Source organism: Hippopotamus amphibius, chromosome 5 (genome assembly GCF_030028045.1).
Source record: "Hippopotamus amphibius kiboko isolate mHipAmp2 chromosome 5, mHipAmp2.hap2, whole genome shotgun sequence".
NCBI lineage: Eukaryota > Metazoa > Chordata > Mammalia > Artiodactyla > Hippopotamidae > Hippopotamus > Hippopotamus amphibius.
In genome coordinates, this window is record NC_080190.1 from 52,008,234 (window position 1) to 52,031,082 (window position 22,849).

The following is a 22,849-nucleotide window of genomic DNA, read 5'->3' on the forward strand; positions in this document are numbered from 1 at the left end:
TTGTTTCTAAGTCCAACAAAGTTATCCTAGCTACCCAACTAACACAATCAGCTATATAGTACTCTACTGTAATAGGTTTATAATACTTTTCACACAAATAATACATAAAAAACAAACAAAAAAAAAATAAAGAAGACATTTTGAATCTCACAGTATAGGACCTTGAAAAGTACAGTAGTACAGTACAACAGCTAACATACAGGGGCACTTTTGTACCTCTGAAAGTTCATAACTTGAGGGTTCGTATGTAGGGGACTTACTGTACTTATTTACTCGCTTGTCTGCTTATTTGTTTTAGCTTGCATCCCCATTTTTTCTTGTTAAATTTTCTTCCCCTTGCTAACAGCTACGTAGAATGCGTGTTTGCTCATATAATAACAGCACCCTCTCCCCACTTTTCATTTATATCATTCCTGTACTAGCTTAATGTAGCCCATGTTTTGAAGTCTATAAAAATAAAAAGGCTCTACATAACAACCTGAGACTGACAGTATAAAAACTGAACACATCTACTATGATCAAATAATTTTTATGCTGTGTTACTGTAGCAATTTTTAAAAGACCACTTCAAGGAGAAGGGAAAGATGAGATACCTGAATGAGTTAACCCAGGAAAAAAACAAAGATGGGTGGAGCTAAAAACTATAAACACATCTTATATGCCTACTCAACATTTCTAACAAGATGTTAAGTTCAAAATATATGAAACAGAACTTATTATTTTTTTCCACCTTCTCACAAACCTGTTCCTCACTGAATTCCTTATTTGGCTTAACGTACAACTGTTTACAAGAAGGGTTTTTTTGCCCCTACTTAGTAAAGTTGACAGTGTACATACCCAAAGACCCCAAAATTCTAGCTCAAAGTATATAACCTAGGGAACCTTTCACACATATCTACCAGAAAGCATGTACAAGAATATTTTCGGCAGCATTTTCTTAATAGCAAACACTAGAGGAAACCCAAGTGTCCAACAACAGTAAAATGGATAAACTGTAGTATATTCATATAACGGAATTACCACATAGTAGTAAAAATGAATGTACCTCAGATAAGTGTGTCAACAGGAATGAAATCTCAAAACCATAATGCTGAACAATAACAAAACAAGTCTAAGAAGAATATATACATACAGTATGACTCCATTCACATAAAACTCAAAAATAGGAAACACTAGAAAAATGGATATAAAAGGAAAAATACAAAAGTTTTGAAAAACTTCAGGAAAAGTAACAGAATAACACTGAATAACTTAGGATGATGGTTTCTTCTGGGAAGGGAGAAGCTACTGTCCTGAAGCCTGGAAAGCTTCTAAGATGCCATTACATTTACTGAGATAGGAGGTTGCAACAGATATATTAATTTATTATTACAACTCTGTAAAATGTACATCTACATCATATGTACCCATGTATATAGGATAGGTTTTAGAATAAAAATTTTTGTTTACTCTGAAGTAAATATGGTTAAATGATAGTATTTTTAAAGTCTAGGTATTAGGTACGCAGATGTCTATACCACTTCCTATATTTTGGAATCTATCATAAGTTAATTTAAAAAATTAAGACAAAAGCACTACAAAATTATATTTTGAAATTTAAGGACATGGTATCAAATCTTTAGAAGCAATAAAACAAATACTAAGCTAAATACTATATCCAAACAAATACTAAGCTGTTATAAAATGAAAAAGAAAAGGAAAAAATATTTCTTCACCTCCTGATATAATGCAATGGAAAATACATAACACTATCTATATAGTATTCATTCCAAAAAATTTTGTCTTTAGTCATGAAATACAAAACCGCCAACAGTAAATGTGAGGTATCCTATTAAACTTATTGCAGCTTACTTTCCAATGGCTCAGAAAAAAAAAAGTGTGGGTATTTTTATAAAGAGAGAGAGAAAGCAGATGAGACAAAATGTTAGCAAGTAAGCTGACGAACATAGCTGAAATGGGTATTTACTATCTGTTCAAGTATTATACCAATTTTCAAGTTTTTAAGGTTAAAAAATTGCAGAAAAAGAGGTACTTTATCTGTTATGAGTTATAATTTTACAGTTTTAGTAAACAATGTCAGTATGACAGAGGTTATTAAAATCAAACATTGACACATCTACAAGGAAGTCCCAGAGATCTTTCCTCCATCAGCAAATTTAAAATTTTCCTATAAATTATAAATTGTAAGTTGCTCAACAGGATGAAAAATTATACTCAGCTTAACAGATGGCGAATTACAGCTGTGCAAAGAAACAGAGAATCATAATCAATTTAAAGGCATATGGGCCTTAAAAAAAATTGTTTAGCAAGTCAACTGTACTATAATTTACAAAGATACTGCCAAAATACATGTAACAATACCAATATACTACAATACAGTATTTTTAAATGTCCTACTTAGCAAATAGAAGAATGCTTTAAAATTTCTTTCTCAGAACAGATCTACTTCCTAACGATGCCCATATTTTTCAGGATTGCCAAGGCAAAGTAGTAAGGATGGAATGAACTCCTCTAAAACATGGTAGCTTCCTTAAAAAAAATAACTATACATCATGAAAATGGATAACCATCCTATTACCTAAGGATGTACTGGTGGTCAGAATTTAATCCAATTAACCTGTGTTCAATATTTGGCTTTATTATTATTATATATTAAAAACTTAAAACTACCTTCATTAAATATTTGTCATTCATCCAAACATGTGCATTGATGAAACAAAACAACATTCTAGAAATTACAGAAATGAAATTTTCTATTAAGGGCACCCATATAAAATTCATCACTTATACAGGCAGACGCAAACTAATCATTTCTGACAGGAGTGGGAAACAGACTACAGATATTTCCTCCAAAGGGACACTGTTGCTACATGTTCCCAGATGGGTAAACACATAGGGAATAAAGTTTTAGCTGGGAAGTCTGCATTTAAGTTCTCATCTCTATGTGATGACAAGCAGGTAGTTGATTACTGAACAACTCTGTCTTTTAAATCAGTGAGCCACATGCCTAAGGGAGGGGTTTGTAAGCAGGATGAGCAACAACCAGGGAAATCAAGTAAGATTTCAAAACGAAGCAACAGCAGGTTTTGAAGAGTTTCAGACAGACAACTAGAAGCAACTACCCCAATATAATGTACATGTTGCAACAGCCTGACTATGGACTACCCACCTTCTTGCAAAACATACCTGTACTTTAGGGACTAAATTTGTGAAGCTAGATATGTTTGAATTTCAGAGAACAGCTCTATTATCAATAAGCAAGTGAGATTGAAAGAGAAAGAGAGAGAGAGAAAAAGATTACTTGATAATACTTCTGAGGGTACTACAGTTAATTTTAAAACATTTAAGACACAGTTCCCTGCTGCCAAGCAACATTTAGTCAACTTGAGGAGTCAAGCCATAATATATTAAATCTTAAACAATAGCACCAGATGACAATACAAATACTGTCATACCACCACATATGACAACTAACTGGGAAGTAAAAAAAGACTTGCTTCACAGGTGGCGAGATCACTGTGGGCTGAATTTAAAGTGGCCCATCCAAAGACTGGCAGAGTTTGACAGTATGCAGGGAGTGAGGGGTACAGATTCAGATGAGCATTTTACTGGGAGGGCTGGGGGGGGGCGGGGTGGGAGGGTGCACTGTGTATGGCCATTGTTCCACCTGGGGCCCATATTCTACAGTGGTAGAGCATAATAATCAATGCATGGTCTGAACCAGATGATAAATTTCTAGCCACTCTGAAGCCCATGTCCATAGCATATATTGATACTTGTTTTAGTTTTCCTTACAATCAAGCATCAAAGATTTCACAGTCCTTCTTAATATAGAACTCCCAACAGCCAAGATGTTTGAAATCCACCTGCCATTCTTTTAAGAAGGAGACGATAAAGAGAAAAACACAGGGTTAAGAACATGGGCTCTGTAGCCAGACTGAGTACCAAAGTTAGAATCCTGGCTCCACCACTAATCTGCTGTAATACTGTGGACCAAGTTGTTTAACCTCCTTGGTACCCAATCTATAAAACAGGGAAAATAACTGCATGTATCTGAAGGGTGAGGATCTAAGGAGTTAATGTAGGTATAGCACTTAGAACAGTGCCAGGCAAATGTAAGTACTTTCTAAGTGTAAGCTACTATTACTGTTTTATATCAATAGGAAATCAACTGTATTCTCAGAGAGTAAAGAGAGTTTTATATGAGGGAAAATAATACAAAATGTATAAAAGTGTTGCTAGGTACAAAAAACATTCTGAATCATTGATAGAAACACCATTCAGTATTTTTTTAATTTATTTAATTATTTATGTATGTATGTATTTATTTATTGGCTGTGTTGGGTCTTCATTGCTGCGCATGGGCTTTCTCTAGTTGTGGCAAGTGGGGGCTACTCTTCGTTGTGGTACGTGGGCTCCTCATTTTGGTGGCTTCTCTTGTTTGCGGAGCATGGGCTCTAGGTGCGTGGGCTTCAGCAGTTGCAGCACACAGGTTCAACAGTTGTGGCTCATGGGCTCTAGGGTACAGGCTCAATAGTTGCGGCGCATGGGCTTAGCTGCTCCGTGGCATGTGGGATCTTCCTGGAGCAGGGATCAAACCGGTGTCCCCTGCATTGGCAGGCAGATTCTTAACCACTGCACCACCTAGTAAGTCCCACCATTCAGTATTTAACAATGCTTAATAGCATCAAATACTTGCTAGTTGATTCAAGAACAAAAGTACAGCATCAAATATATCATTCTCTATATTTACTGAACATTTACTATGTGTCAGTTACTGTACTAAATTCTACACATTTATTATCTTGTATAATCTTTAAAATAAACTTTTGTGGCAGGTACCTCCACTAATTCCGTATTATAAGAAAACTGAGGCTCAGAGTGGTTGAGTAACCTGTTCAAAGCTACATAGTTAATATACATAGTAGAGCTGGGATTTAACTCAGGTCAGTCAGACTCCAGAGACTGTACTTTTAATCTAAACTATGCTTTCTCTTTCCAAATTCTGGACCAACTGACTATAACAACCAGATAAATATAAAATACTATTTAAAAATAATAAAATTATGGGGGGGGTGATAGTTTAAAGGTATGAAGGTCTCTTTTTTATTTTCTTATTGAAGTATAGTTGCTGTACAATATTATATAAGTTACAGGTTACAATAAAGTGATTCACAATTTTTAAATGAAGGCTTCATTCTGCAGTGATGGAAATGTTCTAAAATTGACTCTGGTGATGTTGCACATATCTGTGAATATGTACACAAAATGTAAACTTTAAATGGGTGAATTTTGTTATGTGAATTGTAGCTCAATAAAGCTATTTTAAAATATTCTTAGTAAAATTAGACTAGATGGTAATTAGGGTTTTATCCACACACAAACCAATGCAGATTAAGAAAGAGAGGTTTGAATTTATTTAGAATAGAAAAATAATTATTTTCAGAACCAAAAGATTTATAATCACTATGAAAAAAATTAAATATATACCTATACTTAAATTAGACCTAAATAATGAATGAAATGTAGATCAAGAAATACCTGTGGGTAACCATAGTATAACAGTGATCCCCTTCCAAACAAGCCCAACATTTTGACAAGAGAGGGAAAACAACACATTCATCACATAGTTACACACTTTTAGCAAGGGGTGCAGTACAAAATGTAGGCAATGACATGAAGTTTTTGAAAAACACAGTGAAGCTAATGATCTCTTATACCACCCTGGGGTGTAAATGAGTATAACCTCTCTAGAGAGCAATACAGCAATATGCATCATGTACCCACTAGCCCAGCAATTTTAGTAACAGAGAATTTTATATCTCACTAATAAAAATCTACCAAAAATTTAGGTATATAAAATGGCCCTACAACATTCTTAATGATAGCAAAAGAAATAAAAGAGAAATAATCTAAATAAACCATAGTAAATTCAAATACTATTATCATGATAGTTAAGATTGAAGTGCCAAGAATTATTTTTTTATGTACTATCTCACTTATTACTTACAGCAACTCCAGGAATTAGATAAGAATGCTATCTTCATTTTCCAGATGAGGAAACTGAAACCCCGAGTAGCAACTTGCTCAAGGTCACACAGCTAATGAGTATTTAGAGCCAGGATTTCTATGTGGGCAGTTTCAAACTGCCAAATTGTGTGGCTACTATATTGTACTACAGAAGAATAAGGACTTGGAAATATACTCACAACATATTAAAACAGAAAAAAATCAGATATCAAAACAACAGGCAGTATGATCCTTCTTTTGTTTAATGCATTAAAGAAAAAAAAGGGGTGGGGGGCACGAAGGGGAAGCTGGGATGAAGTGAGAGAGTAGCATTGACATATATACACTAAGAATTGTAAAACAGATAGCTAGTGGGAAGTTGCTGCATAACACAGGGAGATCAACTCAATGATGGGTGATGACTTAAAGGGCTGGGATAGGGAGGGTGGGAGGGAGTTGCGGGAGGGAAGAGATATGGAGATACATGTATAAATACAGCTGACTCACTTTGGTGTACCTGAAAGACTGGCACAACAGTGTAAAGCAATTATATTCCAATAAAGAGCTTAAAAAAATAAAACAATAAAAAAAATTTAAAAATACATTATCCAAAAAAAACCCCACAAAAAAACAGATACAGCCCCAAATTTAACAGTGGGTATCTCTGAGAGGTGACATTACAGTAGATGATCACTTTCCTTATATTTTTCGGTAGTTTCCACATTTCTGTATTGCAAGGTAAATTTTTTAAAGTGAGGTTCTTAAAAAAAAAAGTAAAAAGATAGTGATAATTTCAAATACTGCAGAAACACAAGTAATTAAAAACATGGAAGAAGCTGTTAAATTTGCTAAATGGGTTGCTGACGAATTCAAGGGAAGTGGCAGAGGCAAAATGGCAATGGCAAGGAAGAAGTATGTTTAAAAAGTGACAGGAGCTATTCAGGTATAGATTAACATTTTGAGACATTCAGAGAGGAGGAGAAGAATGGTATACAGTCTCAAGGTAATAACAGTGTTAAGGGAAGGTTTTGCTGGTTTATTTTCAGCTTCAAGGAAATTTGATCAGGGTTGTAATCTAACTGGGAATAGTCTGTCAAGGATGGATGTCAAAATAGACAAGGAGCAGGAGGTCTCAGAAGACAAGGATTTCGCCTTAGAATAGGGGAAACTTCTTGTGAGACAGGAGAGAGAGAAGAGAAAGACTCATGAAAAGACATCTCTGAGGTGAGAAGAAATTTACAGAACTTATATTTGGTACCTTCAAACTTCTCTAAGAAAGAGAGTGAAGTCATCTTCAATAAATGAAAGGGTGGGGACCAGGCACAGGGAGAGAGGTATGGAGTAATGGGAAAAAATGTTGGAAAGCAATTGGATTTACTAATTTGCCAGAGCTAGCAGAAGCCATCTACCTAATTATCACACGACCATAACAGAAAGTACTGAAGGAAGGTAGGAAGATCTTCACTAGCATGCACATTAAACTGCACCACTCAAAACCAGGAGAATCTGTGGTATACTTAGAGACAATACCCTGTTAGTAATCTCTAGGGTAACAAGCACTATAATAATCTATGAAGTTGATGATACAAAGTACAATCACTTTTAGGAGATGACATGCATTGTCAAAGGAAGCACCAGAGTTCAAGCATAAATTTCTAATTTGACAATAAGAAGGTAGTTTTCTAGGAAAAATCAAGTTTCAGAGATCTGAAACTTTGTAAAATTGAAAAGTTTTCCCAAGACAGGTAAATTGTACATGTACACAGACCTTTCTGAAGCAGCTTAAAAAAATAAGTAGCAATCAAGCTTTTCATTTTATACATGAGGATGGAACAAAAGAAAATCTATGAGGTAGGGACTCTTTTCATACAATCAATATTTATTAAGTGCTATGTGTCCCATGAACGACTCTAGCCTAGGGATATAGCAATGAACAAAAAAGAACCAAAAAAGCTCTGCCTTCTTTGAAATTATATTCTGTTCTACTGTCTGTGTCTTATGAGGTTAAGTAATTGCTCTTTGGTGCCCCATCTAGTAGGTGGCAGAGACAAGATTCAAATTCAGATATGTCAAACCACAAGAAAATGCTCTTGCACTCAGGTATAATTCCAGCACATATAAACCACTGCTCAACAGAGGAAAAAAAATAACTTCTACATTTATCTATACCTTTCAACAATAACACTTATTTTAAGAAGAATTCTGAACCATTTTGTTTATACTACTTCTATCACTATAGGCACACTTTTCCTCCCAACAACTTGTAAATTTTAAAACAAAAGAAAACGGAGCTAGCTAAAAGTAATAAAATCTTCTCACCTGCTCCCTTAAATTACTAACCAAAGAACTCTTTATGCTTCAGCACACTTCTTAAAATATACTGGGGGAAAGCAAGGTAGGGAAATATTAAAGATGAGCCTCATCACAAAGAATATGTGCAAATCTTTTCCTTTTATTTGTATTATTATCTGCATTACTTTAATATGCAAACAACTCACTGCTACTATTTTATTCTCTTTCCCTTAAAAAGCTGCTTTCCTATTAGAAATTTCCAGCAAATATCTGGGGATCCTTGGGTACTGTCCATGTAAGAGTGAAGCACAGGAACTCAGACTGGACATTGTTGTGGGTACAGGAGGGCTTGTAAACTAGTGGGCTTCACTGTAGGGTAACTGGGCAATCACCTGCCTGTGCAGATATGGAGACTCCTCCAATGTTAGCCTCTGTTGCTCTTTTCCCCGGAGTCACTCAGTTAGTTAGAAGAGTCCTCCAGTCTCCTACGTGGAGTATACACTTCAGGGTGCCACTGCTCTACAAACAAGCGGGAAAAGTAACATGGGACAAAAAGTAAGGGCACATCTTCTGATTCAATAAGTAGACTTTTGCTTAGTCCCACTTACAGTGTATTCCTCTTCTGTATTCTCTCCAAATCTGGGGTCTCACTGGTTAGTTTCTCTAGACACTCAAGCATCCAAACTTCTGCCAGGACTACTGAGTTTGTCCAGGTAGGCTTCAGCACTGTCCAAGATAAATATAATACTGTGAATGTGACTACATGTGTTAATTTAAAATCTTCTAGTGCCTGGATTAAAAAATGTAGAGAAGAAGCTGAGTTTAATTTTAATACATTTTGTTTCACCCAACGGATCCAAAATGTTATTTCAACATAATAAATATAAAAATTATTAATAATATTTTCTTTTTTATTTTTCATAGTTAAACTTCCAAACCTGGTTTGTACATTACAATTAAAGCACATCTCAACTAGGGCTAGCCACACATTAAGTGCTCAGTAGCTACATGTGGCTAGTGGCTACCATATTGGAGTAGTACGGTCTGAATTATGCTATGGAAACAACTCCAAAATTTCAACAGCCCAACACAACAAAGGTCTACTTCTGTCTCATGTAAAATGTCCAACCTAACAAGCAGGATCTGTTTCACAATCATCCAAGGACCCAGGCTGACCATCTTGTTCTTGTATCAAATGAAACACATGGCTAGGTACTTCCAGATAAAGAAAAAGACCAGCAACTCTTCACAGACTTTTCACTACGTCAACACAGAAATAACACACACTTCCCCTCAAAGTCTGGCCAGAATCAGTCACATGATACCAGCTAACTTCAAGGAAACAAAGGAATTAAATGTTCCCATATGCCTGGAAGGAAAGCAGAACTCGATGTGAAAGAACACTAAGAAGTCATTACCACAGGCAGGCACTTGGCTGTGAGGCCAAGTGTTAGAAGATGATCTAAGCCCTAGATTCTATGGTATAACTGTTCCTTATAAAGATTAAACCTGTTTTTAAGACTGAATGCTTATTACTATGTTAGATAAAGCTGATACTTGCAATTCTGGGGTCTTGACAGGGATGAAAACTGGTTTGCTTGTTAACATGAACCTCTACAAGCCAAACAGCAAGTAAGTACTCACTGGAAAGAACAGTAGACAAATTGAAAATACAGGTAAAACTGGGGACAGTGGGAGAGTTGATTAATTCAACTGCAAATGACAGCAAAGGACCTACGTTGCATAAGGTTTGAGGCTGATGCAGTATTTGAGTCTCTGAACTTGGAAAATAACCAACCAGGCCCCCCTTCCAGGACAGAGCCTCACTATGAAGGAAAAAGTGCTGGGATTGAACACAAAATTGAACAGGAAAAGTACAGCAGAAACAACAGAAAAAGAAGGCTCACATAAAAGTAAGGGACAATAACAGAACCAGGAGATCTCAGGAGGCAATCGGCCAAATTCTAAAACATAATCAAAAACAATTCTGTCAAGTTAAAAATGGCATCCTGAATCACTATATTCCTTCTAAAAATTCAGGAAAACTATTTCAAAATTACCCATGGAGAAGTTTCCAAATTCAAATCTTATACAAATTATTAGAAGATAAAAAAAGAATAGAGAACAAAATGACACCCTTACAGACAACTAAAGCATACCAGAAGAACAGAAATACAAAACTGATAAAAAAACAAACAAACCCATAACCTACTAAAAAGCTAAAAGTATTAAGAGAATCATATAAGGCATGAAAACACAACATTGGAACTGGAGAAACTCAGAAATGTGAGAACATGACTAAAAAAAGAATTTGAATTTAAAAAATTATTTTTAAATTTCATTTATTATTTATTTTTACTTTTTGGCTGCGTTAGGTCTCTGTTACTGAGTGAGGGCTTTCTCTAGTTGTGGCAAGCAGGCGCTACTCTTCGTTCCCATGCACAGATTTCTCATTGCGGTGGCTTCTCTTGTTGCAGAGCATGGGCTCTTAGGTGCATGGGCTTCAGTAGTCGTGGCTCACAGGCTCTAAAGCATAGGCTAGTTGCTTCACGGCATGTGGGATCTTCCCCGACTAGGAATCAAACCCATGTCCCCTGCATTGGCAGGTGGATTCTTAACCACTGTGCAACCAGGTAAGTCCTCAAAATGGTTTATTTTGTACAAAAATAGATAAACAACAAGGTCTACTGCATAGCACAGAGAATTCTTGTAAAAAACTATAATGGTAAAGAATGTGAAAAAACACATATATGTGTATATGCGTATATATGCATATATATACACATATACACATATAAGTAATATATATAAATAAAATATGTATGTATTATACATATATACACACATACATATATAAATAAAACTGAATGACTGCTGTACACTAGAAACTTATACATTGTAAATCAACTATATACTTCGATAAAAATTAATTTTTTAAAAAAAATTTTATTTTATTAAGGTTTTATAAAGACTAAAAACAAAGGAACACAAGAGTAAATAAACACAACAGGTAATGCCATAAGAAAGAAAGAAAGAAAGAAAGAAAGAAAGAAAGAAAGAAAGAGAAAGAAAGAGAGAGAAGGAAAGAAAGAGAAAGAAAGAAGAAAGAAAACGAAAAGGAATTTAACCCTAAAAGAAAAAAAATTCGAAAAAGAAATGAAATAAAAGGACTCTAGGGAAAGGGACAAACATTGTTCTAATATTTTTATATAACAGTAATCACTGAATAAGGTCACAAAAAGGGAACTAAATACTAAAAACTATACTAAAATACTAAAAAGTAATTCAAGAAAATTTTCTAAAATAAAATGGAAAACTACATGTTTAAGGCATGCAATGCATAGTAACACAAAATAATTAACACCAAGACATATTATACTAAAATTACAGGACATTTAAAAGGAAAAAAAATACTATTTGAGCATGTAAGCCAAAATGGCTAATAACTTATAAAGAAAAGAAAACTACATCATCAAGAGCTTTTCTTCCCAAAAGCAGCACTTTATGCCAAAAAAACAAGTTAAAATACTCAGGAAAAAAAGTGAGAACCAAGAATTTTATACCCAGTAAAACTAATTTTCAAGTATAAATGATACACATTATCATCATGTAAGAATCCAGGAAATATTGTTCTCATGAGTCTTTACAGAGAAATCTAGAGAATGAGCTTCAAGGAACCAACAAGATTAGAGGAATATCAACATGAGGACTGGAGGTGAACATTAATAGTTACTTATAGAATAAATGAGGATGAAAAGGGAAAAAGTGTAGTATACAACAGCTACATGACCTGATAATACATACAGCATAACTATACAAGTAATGGAGAGAAATGGAGAGCATATGAAAAAATTGTTTTTAATGTTTTTCAATAATACTGGTGATGAATGTATCATTTTTGTTATTGTGAAGCTGTCATATAGATAACAGTTGATAAAATAAATGAGTAATTATGCAATACTCTATCACCCTTATACACTGAAAACCAGAATTCCCAATTTCTATTTCCTGGCACTATCCACTGAAAAGACCTAGAAACACAGAACAACTTAGCAGCAATGAGCATCCCTAGAGTCCAGAAGGTGACTTTGAAATATTATTTCCCAATGAAAGAATCCAAGCTTCATGGAAATATTCCATGTTTGAGGCAGAAACTTTTCAAGATGTTCTTGGAATGCCTTATTTTGTAACGTAGTAAAGAAGCAAATCAGCAACTATTTGAGTCATGTCAAAAGGACTCAGCAGCCAATCTGAAGACTAGTAACGGCCAAAGATGGAATAGTTTGAGCTTCAGTAAACGAACTGAATCCCATCATGAGTTCCTAACAATAGAAAAGAAGACAAAAGAAAAGAAAAAAAAGGAAAATCACCTTCAGAGAAGACAGAAAAATAATTCAACATTTTAAAAATTGTTATCAGGGACCCAGTCATAGGGCGACTCCCATTCTTTTGAGTTTTTACCTCCAGGAGTTCTATCAGGTCTTCACAGTGAATAGTGGAGGAAAATTCCCTTGCGATTAAGCCAGAGGATGGGAAAAATACCATTTTGAAATAGGCCAGAGCATTCTGTATTGTAACAAGGCCTGCCTTTTCAAGAAAAACTAATACGAGAGTCTAAACTATTGGATTTTTTTCAGAGCCTAATGATCTAAGGAGACGGGAAATACCCAATTCCAGCCCTGTCTAGCCATGTCAGGGAAGGGGAGAGAAAAAAAACAGAAAAACCCAACTAAGAAGCACTTGTGAAGTTCCAAGTCCAGAGGCAAAGGCTCACCAGAAAAATGAGATCTACAGTCTAGAAGAAGAGGGTCACTGGGGTAAAAAATAAAAGAGAGCGAGAGAGAGACCTAACCATAGAACTACAGAACACATCCTTTCCCCCACATACCTTAACACCACAATATTAAAGGACTATTTACAGTAGTTACTTTTACCCAGCACATCATATACGGTTAGTAAGAAAAAAATTACAAAGCACACTGAAGGCAAAAAAACAGTCTGAAGAGACAGAGCAAGCATCAGAACCAGACTCATACAGCAGAAATGATGGAATTATCAGAATGGGAATTTAAAACAACTATGATTAATAATATGCTATGGGCTCTGATAGGCAAAGTAAACAATATGCATGAACAGATAACATTATATAGGCAGAGAGATGGAAATTCTAAGAAAGAAGTAAAATGAAATGCTAGAAATCAAAAACACTAACAAAAATGAAAAGTGCCTTTGATGAACTTATTAGCAGACTAGACATGGCTGAGGAAAGAACTTCTGAGCTTGAGGATATGTCAGGAAAAATCTCCAAAACTGAAAGGCAAACAAAAAAGGACCAAAAAAGAATAGAATAACAAAGAACTGTGGAACAACTATAAAAGATGTAACATATGCATAACAGGAATACAAGAAGGAAAAGAATGAGAAAGGAACAGGAAACATACTTGAAACACTAATGACTGAAAGCTTCCCCAAATTAATGTCAGACATTAAACCACAGATCCAGGAAGTTCAGAGAACACCAAGCAGGATAAACGACCCAAAAACTACACCTATATATATACATATACATCATTCTCAAACTACAGAAAATAAAAGATTAAGAGAAAAAAATCTTAGGAGCCTCCCTGGTGGCGCACTGGTTAAGAATCCAATGCAGGGGACACAGGTTCGATCCCTTCCCTTCAGGAAGATCCCACATGATGAGGAGCAACTAAGCCCATGCACCACAACCACTGGGCCTGTGCTCTGGAGCCCATGAGACACAACTACTGAGCCCATGTGCTGCAACTACTGAAGCCTGAGTCCTGGAGCCTGTGATCTGCAACAAGACAAGCCGCCACAATAAGAAGCCTGCACACTGCAATGAAGAGTAGCCCCCACTCTCCACAAATACAGAAAGCCCATGCACGGCAATGAAGACCCAATGCAGCCAATAAATAAAAAATAAATTTTAAAACTATATATGAAAGAAAGAAAAAGAAAGAAAGAAAGAAAGAAAGAAAGAAAGAAAGAAAGAAAGAAAGAAAGGAAAGAAAAGAAAGGGAGAAAAATCTTAAAATAGAGGGAAAAAATACCTTACCTGTAGAGGAGCAAAGAATTACATCCAACTTCTCTTCAGAAACCATGCAAGCAAGAAGAGAGTGCAGTGAAATATTTAAAGTGTCAAGAGAAGAAAAAAAAAAAAAACCAACCTAGAATTCTGTACCCTTACATGGAATAGACATCAAGACTAACTACATTCTGGGCCATAAAATATACTTTAACAAATTTAAAACGATAGAAATCATACACTATCTCTTCTCAGACGACCATGGAATTAAATTAGAATCAAAAATAGAAAGATAACTGAAAAATCTCAAAATACCTGGAGATTAAACAATGCACTTCTAAAGAAAATGGGCCAAAGAAGAATTCTCAAGAGACATTTAAGAATAATTTGAACTAAATGAAAATGAAAGTATAAATTTTCAAGACTGATGGGATGCAGTGAAAGCAGTGCTTAGAGGAAAATTTATAGCATTAAATGCATGTATTAGAAAAGAAGAGTGATCTAAAATCAGTAACCTAAGGTGCCATCTACAGAAACTAGGAAAAGAAGAGCAAATGAAATCCAAGGTAGGCAGATGAAAAGAAGTAATAAAAATCAGAGCAGAAAAATAATAAAACTGAAAACAGTAAATCAATAGAGAAAAATCAATGAAACCAAAAGCTTCTTTTAAAAGATCAATAAAAACTGATAAAAAGAAAAATGACACAAATTACTAATATCATAAACGAAAGAGGAGACACCACTAGCAATCCCATGGTCATTAAAAGATTAATCAAGGAATACCACGAACTCTATGCCCACAAAGTAGATAATGTAGATAAAATGGCCCAATGCCTTGAAAGACACAATCTTCCAAAACTCACAAATGAATAAACAGACTATCCAAATAGGCCTACATTTTTAGAGAAATTGAACCATAATTAATAACCTGCCAAACCAGAAAGCAATAGGCCCAGATGGGTTCTCTAGTGAATTCTAGCAAACACTTAAGAAGATATTATAGGGACTTCCCTGGTGATCCAGTGGTTAAGATTCCATGTTTCCACTGCAGGGGGCACAGGGTCAATCCTTGGTCAAGGAACTAAGATCCTGCATGCTGCATAGCACAGTCAAAGAAAAAAAGAAAAAAAAAGAAAAAAAGAAAAACCAAGAAGAAGATATAACAATTCTCTATAATCTTATTCAGAAGACAGAAACAGAGGGAATACTTCCTAACTCATTCTATGAGGCCAGCATTACCTTAATACCAAAACCAGACAAAAACATTACAAGGAAACTATAGACCACTCTCTTATAAACATATATACAAAAATCTTGAACAGAGTATTAGCACATGGGAATTCCCTGGTGGTCCAGTGGTTAGGACTCAGTGCTCTCACTGTGGGGGCCCAGGTTTGGTCCCTGGTTGAAGAACTAAGATCCCACAAGCTGCACAGTGTGGTCAAAAAACAAACCAAAAAAAGAAACAAAAAAAAAGAAAGAAAGAAAAAGATTTGCAAGGAACCTCCATACTGTTTTCCATAGTGGCTGTATCAATTTACATTCCCACCAGCAATGCAAGAGCATTCCTTTTTCTCCACACCCTCTCCAGCATTTACTGTTTCTAGATTTTCTGATGATGCCCATTCTAACTGGTGTGAGGTGATACCTCATTGTAGTTTTGATTTGCATTTCTGTAAGAATTAGTGATGTTGAGCAGCTTTTCATGTGCCTCTTTGCCATCCGTGTGTCGTCTTTGGAGAAATGCCTATTTAGGTCTTCTGCCCATTTTCTGATTGAGGCGTCTGTTTTTTTGATATTGAGCTGGATGAACTGTTTATATATTTTGGAGATTAATCCTTTGTCTGTTGATTCATTTGCAAATATTTTCTCCCATTCTGAGGGTTGTCTTTTCGTCTTGCTTATAGTTTCCTTTGCTGTGCAGAAGCTCTGAAGTTTCATTAGGTCCCACTTATTTATTTTTGATTTTATTGCCATTGCTCTAGGGGGTGGATCAGAAAAGATCTTGCTATTATTTATGTCGAAGAGGGTTCTTCCTATGCTTTCCTCTAGGAGTTTTATAGTGTCTGGCCTTACATTTAGGTCTTTTATCCATTTTGAGTTTATTTTTGTGTACGGTGTTAGGAAGTGTTCTAATTTCATTCTTTTACATGTAGCTGTCCAGTTTTCCAAGCACCACTTATTGAAGAGGCTGCCTTTTCTCCATTGTATATCCTTGCCTCCTTTGTCACAGATTAGTTGACCGCAATTTATCTATGGGCTTTCTACCCTGTTCCATTGATCTATATTTCTGTTTTTGTGCCAGTACCATACTGTCTTGATCACAGTAGCCTTGTAGTATAGCCTGAAGTCAGGAAGCCTGATTCCCCCAACTCCGGCTTTCCTTCTCAAGATTGCTTTGGCTAGTCGGGGTCTTTTGCGTTTCCATACAAATCATAAAATTTCTTGTCCTAGTTCTGTGAAAAATACCATTGATAATTTGATAGGGATTGTGCTGAATCTGTAAATTGCTTTGGGTAGTACAGTCATTTTCACAATATTGATTCTTCCAATCCAAGAACATGGTATGTCCCTCCATCTGTTTGTGTTGTCTCTGATTTCTTTCATCAGTCTTAAAGTTTTCTGCATACAGATCTTTTGCCTCCTTAGGCAGGTTTATTCCTAGGTATTTTATTCTTTTTGTTGCAATAAACTATGGAAAACAGTATGGAGGTTCCTTGCAAAACTAAAAATAGAACTACCATATGACCCAGCAATCCCACTGCTGGGCATATACCCAGAAAACACCATAATTCAAAAAGACACATGCACTCCAATGTTCATTGCAGCACTATTTACAATAGCCAGGACATGGAAGCAAACTAAATGTCCATCAACAGATGAATGGATAAAGAAAATGTGGTACATATGTACAATGGAATATTACTCAGCTGTAAAAAGCAATGGAACTGGGACATTTTTAAGAGACATGGATGGACCTAGAGACTGTCATACATTGTGAAGTGAGTCAGAAAGAGAAAAACAAATACCGTATATTAACACATATATGTGGACTATAGAAAAATGGTACAAATCAACTGGTTTTCAAGGCAGAAATAGAGACACAGATGTAGAGAACAAACATATGGACACCAAGTGGGGAAAGCGGGGAGAGTTGGTGGGGGGGAATGAACTGGGAGATTGGGATACCAAATTGTACACTCTAAATATAGGCAGTTGCTTGTAAAAAATAAAAAATTAGAAGTTTAAAAGAAGAAAGAAAGAAAGAAAGAAAGAAAGAAAGAAAGAAAGAAAGAAAGAAAGAGAAAGAAAGAAAGAAAGAAAGAAAGAAAGAAAGAAAGAAAGAAAGAAAGAAAGAAAGAAAGAAAGAAAGAAAGAAAGAAAAAGAATATTAGCACATTGAATCCAACAATGTATAAAAAGAATTTATACCATGACCAACTGGCACTTATCCCACATACACAAGGTTGGTTCAACATTCAAGAAATCAACTAATGCAATCGATCACATCAACAGACTAAAGAAGAAAAATCTCATGATGATATCATTATATGCAGAAAAAGCACCTGAGACTATTTAACATTCATTCACAATTAAAAAAAAAATTCTCAGCAAACTAGGGATAGGGGGAAACTTCATCAATTTGAAGTAGAACAGCTACCAAAAACCTATAGCTAACATCACACTTAATGGTGAGACTCAAAGTTTTCCCACTAAGATCAGGAACAAGGCAACATATCCCTTCTCACTACTCCTTTTCAAATCACAGTGGAAGTCCAGGCTAATGGAATAAGACAAGAAAAGGGAAAAAGTGGTATAAAGATTGAAAAGGAAGAACTTTCTTTGTTCACAGATGTGATCATCTATGTAGAAACTCTAAAAGGATCAACAAAAAAAGCTCCTTGAACTAATAATAGATTACAGCAAAGCTGCAAGATACAAAGTTAATATACAAAAGTCAATTGCTCTCCCATATGCCAGCAATAAACTTCTGGAATTTGAAATTAAAAACACATCATTTAAAGTGGTGCTGGGAAAACTGGACAGCTACATGTGAAAGAATGAAATTAGAACACTCCCTGACACCATACACAAAAATAAATTCAAAATGGATTAAAGACCTAAATTTAAGGCCAGACATTAAAAAATTTTTAAAGGAAAACACAGGCAGAACACTCTTTGACATAAATCACAGCAACATCTTTTTTGGCCCACCTCCTAGAGTAATGAAAGTTAAAACAAAAATAAACAAATGGGACCTAATTAAACTTAAAAGCTTTTACACAGCAAAGGAAACCATAAAAAAGATGAAAAGACAACCCTCAGAATCAGAGAAAATATTTGCAAACAAAGCAACTGGCAAAGGATTAATCTCCAAAATATACAAGTAACTCATACAGCTCAATATCAAAAAAACAAACAACCCAATCCAAAAATGGGTGCAAGACCTAAGTAGACATTTCTCCAAAGAAGACATACAGATGGCCAACAAACACATGAAAAGATGCTCAACATCACTAATTATTAGAGAAATGCAAATCAAAACTACAATGAGGTATCACCTCACACAGGTCAGAATGGCCATCATCAAAAAATCTAGAAACAATAAATGCTGGAGAGGGTGTGGAGAAAAAGGAACCCTCATACACTGTTGGTGGGAATGTAAACTGGCACAGTCACTATGGAAAACAGTATGGAGGCTCCTTAAAAAAGTAAAACTTGGATGGATGATGCCTTAGAGGACTGGGATGGGGAGGGTGGGCGGGAGTCGAGGGAGGGAGGGAATACGGGGATATGTGTATAAAAACAGATGATTGAACTTAGTGTACCCCCAAAAATATAATAAATAAATAAAATGGAAAAATAAATAAATAAAACTAGAACTACCATATGACCCAACAATCCCACTACTGGTCACATGCCCTGAGAAACCTGTAATTCAAAAAGATACATGTACCACAATGTTCACTGCAGCACTATTTACAATAGCCAGGATATGGAAGCAACCTACATGTCCATCAACAGAGGAAAGGATAGAGAAGATGTGGTACATATATACAATGGAATATTACTCAGCCATAAAAAGAAATGAAATTTGGTCATCTGTAGAGACATGGATGGAACTAGAGAGTTCATACAGAGTGAAGTAAGTCAGAAAGAGAAAAGCAAATATCATATAATAACGCATATATGTGGAATCTAGAAAAATGTTATAGATGATCTTATTTGCAAAGCAGAAATAGACACAGACATAGAGAACAAATTATGGATACCAAGGGGAAAAGGGATGGGGTGAAAGGAATTGGGAGACCGGGATTAACACATATACATTATTGATACTGTGTATAAAATAGACAACTGATGGGAACACATTATACAGCACAGGGAACTCTACCTAATGCACCATGGTAACCTAAATGGGAGGCAAGTCCAAAAGGGAGGGGGTATCTGTATGCGTATGGCTGATCCATTTTGTTGTGCAGTGGAAGCTAACACAACATTGTAAAGCAACCACAGTCCAATAAAAAAAATTAAAACAAACAAAAAACCCCCCAAAACTTATCTTTACACCACCACCCCAAAAATGAAATACTTAGGTACAAATATAACAAAACATGTATAACGTCTATATAAGGAAAACTACAAAACTAATGAAAAAACTCAACTAAATAAATGAAAAGATAGTCCATGTTAATGAATAGGAAGATGAAATACTGTCAAGATATCAGTTCTTCCATATGATCTATTAAGTCAACACAATTGCAACCAACATCATATGTCACTAGGGAATTACAAATTAAAACAACAATCAGGTAGATGTCACTACACATTTATTAGCATGGTCAAAATCTAAAATACTGACAACATAAAATGCTGATGAGGATATAGAGCAAAGGGACCCTCATTCATTGCTGGTGGGAATACAAAATGGCATAGCCACATTGGAAGAATCTGGCAGTTTTTTACAAAAACTAAACATACTATTAGCATACAATCCAGATATCATGCTCCCTGGTATCCCAAATGAGTTCAGAACTTGTGTCAACACAAAAACCTGCACCAAGATGTTTAAAGGAACTTCATTCATAATTGTCAAAACTTGGAAGCGATCAAGATGTCCTTCAGTAAGTAAATGGATAAATAAGCTGTAGCATATCCAGACAATAGATTATTATTCATTGATTAATATAATGTAATTCATCAATATATTTTACACATTTTAACAGCTGTGAAATCAGAATGTGTCTTAAAATTGATATAATATCATTGTTTAATGGTATCATTTTTCTTTCTTAATGAATCTTTTCACATTTTAACAACTGTAAGATCAGGATACATCTTGAGATTAATATCACATCATTGTTTAATAGGCATCATTTATTTTCTTTCTTAATGGTACACAGAATAACAGTACATCAATGCCTGAGAATTATACAGATATATGTCTTAGGGTTGATGTAATACATCCCAGAATGTATACCTTAACTTCAGAAAAAATTAGATGAGTTTGCTAGTACTAACAACCAAATATTTCTGACATATATATATAAACCTTGTCAGGTTTATAGTTATTAGTATAAAACCTGGCTTTTTATTAACTACTGTTCTTTCTACCATAATTGTTAATTTTTTGTCAATTCTCCTTTTTTCCTTTTTGCTAATTTCTCCAGTACTGCAAAATCTTACTGATCTGTCTTTACAGAGTCAACTATAAAGTTAATTCAAAGAACTGAACAAATTCTCCGCTCTAGAAGTATCTTTTTAAAATAAAAGTCATGCCTTCTAATTGAAAATTAGTCAATTCTGTTCATTCCTATTCCACTAGTTAATAAAAGAATGCTGTTGCAAGTTATAAATTTCTGTGGACAGTGCCACCAATTCACAGAAGAGTTCTAAGAAAAACCTGGCAAAACTCCAGGAACCACAATGTACTTCACCCACTCATAAGGAAGTTCACACTTTGCTTTCTTTACCATCACAATTTGCAATTAGAAAAATGTAGTGATACAATCCTTGTAGAAACATCAACTTTTTCCAGCCCAATTCTAACAAAATAAAATGCAAATGACTGGTGAGAAATAATTTTATCTGCGTTAACCCACAGAATATAGACACTTTTTTGTCTCTGTTTCATTGCATTGAAGTGCAAATGAATTTGTGAATGGGCACATTCAAGGATCAAATATCTAAAAGTATACAAATCAATATTATCCACAATGAGAAACAGTCTCTAAAAATTATAATCAGTATCTTGACAGGGGTGTGGATTACAAAGGTGTAGGTATTTTCCAAAACTGACTGAACCGTATATATAAGATCTCCACACTTCACTTTATATGTGTTTACATATATACATACTATACTTCAATTTTTAAAACTTAATAAATTAGAATATGAAATGGGGAAAAGCCAAAAAAAATTGTGGGGTTGGATTAGAACTGAAGGTGTTAGTATAAACTGAAATTATTTTTTAAATAATATAATAAAAAAATATAGTCCCTATGTTCACTGGAAGGGACTGGAAGCAATGACACCCAGTACCAATGAGAATACCTAATGCCCAGATCTTGGTTTCTATATATAGTTTCTCCACTAAGAGAAACCTGGCCCCCTTTGAGACATGACTGATTCTGCCCCATAGATGGGGCTCAGGAGGTCCAACATGAGCCTGGAAAAACACTGTCTTAGAAAGTAAAAAAGTGCACACAAAAATGATAGGGCCACATCCAAAGGACATCAGAGCCAAGATGAAAGGATTCCCACTGTCAGAACCTGGGACAATATGAATATCAAAAAACATACAGTTGTAGATGAATGGATAAAGAGGATGTGGTACACACACACACACACACACACACACACACACACACACACAATGGCATACTATTCAGCCACAAAAAAAGAACAAAATTTTGCCACGTGCAGCAACATGTATGACTTGGAGGGCATTATGCTAAGTGAAATAAGTCAGACAAAGAAAGACAAAAAATGTATGATATCACTTTTTTTGTGGAATCTAAAAAAAACCCCAACAAACTAGTGAATATGACAAAAAGGAAGCAGAATCACAGGTATACAGAACAAACTAGTGGTTACCAGTGGAGGTAACGGGGCCATAAAGGAGTGGGAAAGTGGGAGGTACAACCTATTGGGTGTAAGATAAACTCAAATGATGTATTGTACAACAAAGGGAATATAGTCAATATTTTGCAATAACTGCAAATGGAAATAAACCTTTTAAAATTGTACAAAATTTTTTAAAATTAAATACAAACAATGACAAAAAAAAAAATAAGGGTTGTAATATACCCAATGAATAAAGTAGAAGTTCATTAGTCCATGTTGATGACAGCTAGATAGATAAATGGGATAAATAAAGACATAAGACAGTAAGATATTCAAGTATTCAAGTAATTCCCCACAGTTTATTAGTTGTAAAGGGGGAAACTGTGAGTATACAATGAAGAAACTGGACAACACCCTAGCCAGGTGATCCAA

General features: G+C 35.0%; 1 protein-coding gene across 4 annotated transcripts in view; it reads right to left on the bottom strand.

Moving 5' to 3' along the window:
* Window positions 1-22,849, bottom strand: part of BMPR1A (bone morphogenetic protein receptor type 1A) — a 146,524-nt gene that overhangs the window by 66,906 nt on the left and 56,769 nt on the right. Inside the window, exon 2 of one of the 4 annotated variants that reach the window (XM_057734282.1) lies at window positions 8,910-9,027. The exons of the other annotated variants lie outside the window; for them this stretch is intronic. The gene's annotated coding sequence lies outside the window, so the exon portion shown is untranslated. The remainder of the gene's footprint in view (window positions 1-8,909; window positions 9,028-22,849) is intronic. 4 annotated transcript variants of the gene reach the window in all.